Here is a 7242-nt window from a genome sequence, read left to right as displayed (position 1 = left end):
ACTCATCTCAGTGATTTTTAAAGTTCATAATCCAGTTCTCCATCACACTGAAATGAATAGTTAAGCTTATTTTTTATTTATAAACCACAAAGAGGGAAAACTATTAAAATATCATTTTTTAAAAAGCTGCTGAACTATTTCCATGATCAAAGAATGGTCTTGCTGTTACAGAGAGGGGTGAGCAGATGGGCTCTTGTCCTGTTCTTATCTGTAGAGAAGGGGAAATGTCAGCAGGAATAACTATTCTCACCACTGGATGACTAGGCACACCTGATACTGTTGCAAAAGAAGTGGCTTGCCAGACACAAACACTAATGCTGTAATAAATCTGTAAGGCTTAAGTACCATGAGATTCCTTTTCTCTCACTCTCTCTTTTAAGACATGCATCTTGGTAACTGTTAAAAGTAAGCAAGACCTGTTCTCCTTTGTTTGAGAAAATCTAACACAAAGAAGTACCAAAGTCTTCAAATGTGCACCTCTCCAGTAGTACTGTATCTCCTCAGCCATGTTCTCCCTGTAAACTGAAACATAGGCAGTCCTGGGATTTTTTTCAGCTTCTTCCATCCTCATGATGACACAGATGTGGTTCCTCCAACCCTTAAGTTTTAGAAGATTGGAGGTTCTTTGCCTTTCACTTGCTGAGGTGAGTCTGTTCAGATTTTGTAAATTTTGTCACCTAAGTTTGCAAACCCCAGTCTTATCCAAATCAGATCAGCATCTGCATTCCTCTTAAGTATTCTTACAGCTTGGTCTATCAAGAAATTAAGAGGAGAATGAGTTGCAGCTTTATATTAATTTTAATATCTATGTTAGCTGTGTTACAGGAATGAACTTGCTGTCCCCGTGACATAGTTTACATAGACCATGAAAATGATAGGTAGACTTTCACCTCTTCTAAAACCATTGCAAAGCATTACAACTCCTCTACTCGTATATCTGTTTACACTTTTCCTGCACCATCATTTGCTTAGTACTAGATAAATAACTTCATATAGTTTACCCCACAAACAAATCTGACTTATCAGCAATTCCCTTATGTTGCAGCAGCCAAGAGATGGACCAGTTTTGCAAGAGCAAAATCTAGTGCTTTGCTACCCCAAAGGCTTCTGTTTTATACTCTCACTGGGCTTTATTCAGCCAATCAACGAAAAGATCTCAACTGTACCCATTTACATAAGCATCTCTCCTTTCCAATCAAAACAAAGATCTTGGATATGACATCACATACTAAGTACAGTTGCATCTTGGCTGCCTTCCATCCTGATTGCATCAGCCAGTAGCAGAGTATAGTTGGGTTTATTATAAGCCAATCATTTACTTTTATTTTCTTTCAAGCATTTAAACTCATCTCTATTTACAATCAGGTTGGCTACAGGCCTGGTACTAGCACATGTCTATTTTCAAAACACATCACAATCTAACACGCATGCATTTCAGCTTCAGGGACTTAATGTTGGCAAACATAACACCAAAAATGAGTGCAGCCTGTAACACTGAGAATAGTACAAAATGCAATAATATTCTCCCCTTGCTTCATCTTCCTCAGTCATCAATTTCACATAAACGTAGAATTGTAGCGCTGGAAGGATTTTCAGGGATTGTCTAGTCCAACCCTCTGCCAATTGAGGAATCCACAATTATAGCATCCCTGATGCAAACTCTGAGTCTATTCCATTGGCAAACTGTTCTCCAGTTTTATTTGTTGTTGTTGGCTGCATCCACACTGCAGAAATAATCCAGTTTGACACCACTTTAACTGCCATAGTTCAGTGCTATGGGATTTTGGAAATTGCAGTTTGTTGTGGCACCAGAGCTCTCTAAGGGCCCAAACAGACAGGCCAAAATAAAGCTGCTTCGGGTCACTTTGGAAGTATGCTGTTTAAATGGCACACTCCTCTTAAGAGACCAGAAGCCTCACCAAAGCTGTGCCCCAGTCTTAGGACTGGAGCATGGCTTTGGCGTGCCTTCCGACCTCTTGGGACATATGCATCATTTAAACAGCATACCTCCAAAGTAACCAAAAGCAGATTTATTTTGGCCTGCCTGTTCAGGCCCTTCATGTCTCACAAAACTACAATTCTACAGCATTGAGCCATGGCAGTTAAAGTGGTGTCAGACTGGATTATTTCTGCAGTGCAAATGCAACAGTTGTTAACCACTCTCAGGTCAATCTCGACCCATGGTGATCCTGTGGATGAGACATCTCCACAGGATCTAATCTCCAAGACTCCCTGACCTCCACTGATCTCCTAGGTCCTGCAAAGTCATAATGGAGTCCATCCATCTAGCACGTGGCCTTCCTCCCTTTCTTCTTCCCTCCTGTCATCTTGACCTCCAGGGAGATTTCTGGCTTCATCTGCTCTTGGACCTATTTGTTTGTCTTTTTGGTCGCCCATGGAATCCTCTTCTCCAGCACCACATCTCAAATGAATTGATTTTCATTCTTTCTTCTCCAGTTGAAAAAAAAAATGTCAATATGTAACCCAAATCCAGTGATGTTGTAGCTTCATACAAGCTGCCCCCCCCCAGTACCAGGAATATTAAGCCCCAAAAATGATCCTATTAAAAACAGCAGTAACTGAAAACAGTTTAAAACTTAACACTGAGAATAAAAGTACAGCGGACCCTTATCTTATGTGGGGGATCCATTCCGGACCACCACCACCACCCCGCATAAGGCAAAAGTGCATATGCTTGAGCCCCATTGAATATAATGGGGCTTGTGCTCACAACGTGGCAGAGCACATGCACCATTCTTTCTTTTCTCACGCGGTGCAGGTGCACTGTACAGCAAAAGCCTCCTGTCCCCATTGTAAGACTCTGTTAATTGTATTTTTAGTGCATTTAGCTTTTAAATTGCATTTTATTCTTTTAATGGGTAATGTATTTTAAATACTATACTAGTTTAATTCCATTTTAATGCCCACTTTTGTGTTTTTTAATTTTTTTTTATTTGTATCCCATTTTTGGCAAAATTAGCACAGGATATTAAAGAATATTAGGCGGCATTCAGCCAATCTCCCTCTGGTTGTTTTATGGGACAGGCAGGGCCCTTATTGCATGTAGTGGCTCTCAACTCTCCAAGGATCCTGTCCTTATCCCTAGGGATGCAAAAACAGATGTACAGGAAAAGCAGTAGCCAAAAGTTACAGGTGCTGGACCTATATCAACTACAGATGCCAAGTCAGAGCAGATGTGAGTGCATTTGTCTCCTAGGTGCTTCTTTTTCTTTAAAAGTCCTCTAGTACTGAGAGAAGGGATACAGAATTTTAGCAAGTGACACTTTTATTCAGCACTAAATCTCCACTGCTCCCTTCTCCCACTGAGGTAAGAATAAAGCTAGAATGTTGTATGGTGAGGCAAGTAGTTCATGAAAGGAAGGTTTGCCAGATGGCAATCTGAAGATTTTCTGTTTACCTTTAAACCTATTGCTGAATTGGAGGTGAGACAGTGACAGTTTATTCTGCCCATCCTTTCATCTGCACTCCTCCATCTCCTGCAGGACCATGGAGGACTCCAGATGTACAGCACTGCAGGTGGGGCCAGTGGGCAGGTAAAAGGAACAGAAGGGGGGAAATGGTCAATAGAAGTCACAGTTGCCTCATCTCTGGATGTAGCATGAGAGTGAAAGGTAAAGAAGAACCTCCAGCTTGTTCCCAGTAACTCCAAATGTCTTCGCAGAGTAAAAGTGTGCACAGCAGTTGGTAAGCAGACTCAGCCTTCTGAACTATCAGCATGCCTAGAGGAGCATCTATGTCTCGCCTTTACAAAATGAGAAAGTCAGTATTTATTATACGAGTACACTATGAAAAGAAAAAAAAAAGATAGAAATCCTAGTTCTATCCAACCAAGGTGGAGAGAAATCATGCTAGCTCCTCCAGAAGAAAATGTCTTCTCCATAACATTTTTTGAGTGCAGGGAGGAACAGAATTCTTGGTGGTGAAAAGACAAAAATAAATTGTTCCTTTCTCAACATACCATTTCTTCTACTAGTCATTGTACATTATACTGTGGCAATAACAAAATCCTCTCCTTTCAAATGTTTCCATAGCTTTGGTACTCCTGGTGACAAATGTCTTAATTTTAAAAGCAAGGACAGACATACAGTAGCTTTTAAAAGCAAGGGCAAGCTAATGGAGCTGTTTCCACTCGCAGTCTGTTTGCCAGCAGTTGTTGCTGTTGTTCCTACACATTGCACACATGTTAACATTTAGCATTGAGCTATCTTCAGCTGGCACACATTCCATCAGATAAAAAGCATCCTTCCCAAGCCCTCCTCCCTCACAGAACCATTATTTATTTATGACATTATTGTTAGACAACTAGACAGCCAACAGGGACTTACCCTTGCTTTCCAACACATACCAAATGCATTGTTAACCATGTTTCCTTTTCTCCCAGTAGAAACAAGAGCCAGAGGAGGTCAACAGGTTGGGAAATTAGAAGTCTGAGTTCAAAGGCAATTGGTAGCGGGTTTAACCCTATCTTTCTTTCTTAGCCTCAACACGACCTTCAACACAACCAAAACATCTCATTTTCAGTCTAATCTACAACTGGAATGCTGCACATTTTTACTGTTTTGGTACATAGACTTCTGTTTTTCATTCACACCAGTGGAACAGGACCAGATTGCTGAAGTAACGAGTAACACAGTTACATGTAACAAGTTATTATCTTGCTCTCGTAGTAAGGTTATAACAGCAAAAACCAAGTAACAAGTGAGAATTTGGACACTACACTGGGGTCATGCATTGCAGTTATGGACTTGTAACCTAAAGTTATGGAACTGTTACTGCTCTGTATTCTGATATGCTATGTATTCACAGTCCTGGCACTGTTGCCGTTATCATAAATGCCCCACCCAATCCAACTTAAATGTGAAGGAGCAGTTCTGAGTGACAGAGATTTGTGTCATGGCCAACTGGAGTAGTTCAGAATGATGTGGCTTGCCACCATTCACCCCCTGAGCTGTGGGGTGACAATCAGATCTGAAATGCCCCGACTCAATCATGCCATAGCCTTCCATTGCTCAGAGCGTGTCCCTCAGTTTTTTAGGTCAGCTGTAGCATAGGCTGTATCTGCACTGCAGAAATAATGCACCTTGACACTGCTTTAACTGCCATGACTCAATGCCAGAGAATTCTGGGATGTGGAGATTTATGAGATATCTAGCCTTCTCTTTCACAACAAACTACAAATTACAGGATTCCATAGCATGCAGCCATAGCAGTTAAAGTGGTATCAAACTTCATTATTTCTGCAGTGCAGATGCAGCCATAGTTACAAATCCAGTGTAGGATTTCACATGAGAAGACTGTGCACACGAAGAAGAAGGGGAACATCACTTACCTGCTTCTGATTAACAATGGAACAGACTCTTATTAATCACAGTGGCTACTGTGAGTAAGTGGGGACTGGGGAACTTTCATGGTCCCTATGTACCCCATAGGGATACATAGAGAGCCAGTGTGGCACAATGGTTTGAGTGCTGGACTTTGGAGATCTGGATTCAAATCCCAGCTCAGCCATAACAATCCACTGGGAGACCTTGGACAAATCTCACTTTCTCAGCCTCATAGGATGGCAATGGCAAAACCCCTGTAAAGAAACTTGCCAAGAAACCCCATCTTAGGCTTGTCTTAAGTTTGCTATAAGTCAAACATGAGTTGAAGGCATACAACAACAACAACAACAACAACAACAACAACATGTATCCCCAAACTAGTTGATACATAGAGACCATGTATACAAACAGGATTCCAGCCAGTGAGTCCACACAGAGGTCCTCTATCTATTGTATTCTTCTACTGCCACTCCATACTGGAAAGTGGTAGAGGAGTACATGGACACGATAGTCTCATATCATGTGTTTCCAAATAACGTTCCATGGGAAGACTGCCATTTTCGCAGCAAACCTATCCATATCTGGTTCCACACACTCCACAGAAACGCACCAATCCTTATTTGTCACTGAAGGAAAAACTATTGCAGCTTATCATGTATACATTTTGAAGCTCTTAAAAACTCTGAAGCATGGACAGTAAAGATTATAGAGGATAATAATCTTACTATAAAAGCAAAGGGAAGTGCACAATGCGGTAAAAAGGAATAATTGCAATATTGTTGACCTATAAACAGTAATAGAGTGCAGCATTTGACTGGGTGTCATTCACTAGAAAATGAGAGATAAACAAAAAAGAGGGCAAAGGTCAGGAAAACAATGACATTTCAAGCTTTCTCAAATACATTACCAAACTTTTTTTTTTCATTCAGGCCCAATTCGTCACGTTTGAGCCATTTAAATGAACTTGCTGTGTATCAAATGTATAGCTGAAAGGATAAAACATTTGAGTATGTAATCTGTTTAACTGAGCCCCAGTACTTAAGATTGTATTGCGGAGGAGAAGGGAGGGGAAAGAACGAAGAGACTTTAATTTTCGCTAATTTGTCATGCCTTTCAGGAGCTTTTGAATGGATGCAGCAAGTAGGTCCCCAATTTGGCAAAAATATTACCACTCACTTTTCCTCATCTTGCACACAACTTGGAGGGTATTCCTCAACACTCCACTGCTCACAATCAGTCCTAGGCCTTGCTCTGCTGACAGTTTTATCAAAAATGACTATACAGAAAGGGTAGTTTGTTTTTTGTAAAGTCCCAAAGCACAGGAATTGAGAAAGGTGGAGACACTGCATTGGAAAAACACTGTCCAAGCACTTTCCATGTGTTGTGCTCATTTTCTCCCAGATCATCTCACAAGGAGTGATAAAATGCAGTTTGACACCACTTTAACTGCCATGGCGCCATCGTACAGAATCTTGGGATTTCTAGTTTTGTGAGTCACCAGCACTCGTTGACAGAGAAGGCTAAAGACCTTGTAAAGCTACAAATCCCAGGATTCCATAGAATGGAGCTACACTACTTAAAATGGTGTCAAACTGCATTATTTCTACAGTGTAAGCAGTTTATCGCATGCATTTTCCAGCCCTATCTGTGCACCAGATGGGATCAGCCTGGAACGGAGGAAAACAGGTTTTACTGAACACAAAATTGCTGCTGCGCTGCTGTCTGACCATGATCCATCCCCAGTAAAACCCGTTTTCCCCCGTTCCAGCCGGATGCCATCCAATGCACAGATCAGGCTGGAAAATGTGTGCGATAAACTCCTAGATCCACCTAAAGAGAACTGTGAGTGTGTGGCGCTACCTAAACAAAATGAGCATAGAGAAGTAAGAGAAGAAGG

Source organism: Sceloporus undulatus, chromosome 4, assembly GCF_019175285.1.
Source record: "Sceloporus undulatus isolate JIND9_A2432 ecotype Alabama chromosome 4, SceUnd_v1.1, whole genome shotgun sequence".
NCBI classification, from domain to species: Eukaryota; Metazoa; Chordata; class Lepidosauria; order Squamata; family Phrynosomatidae; genus Sceloporus; species Sceloporus undulatus.
This window is presented reverse-complemented; position numbering follows the sequence as displayed.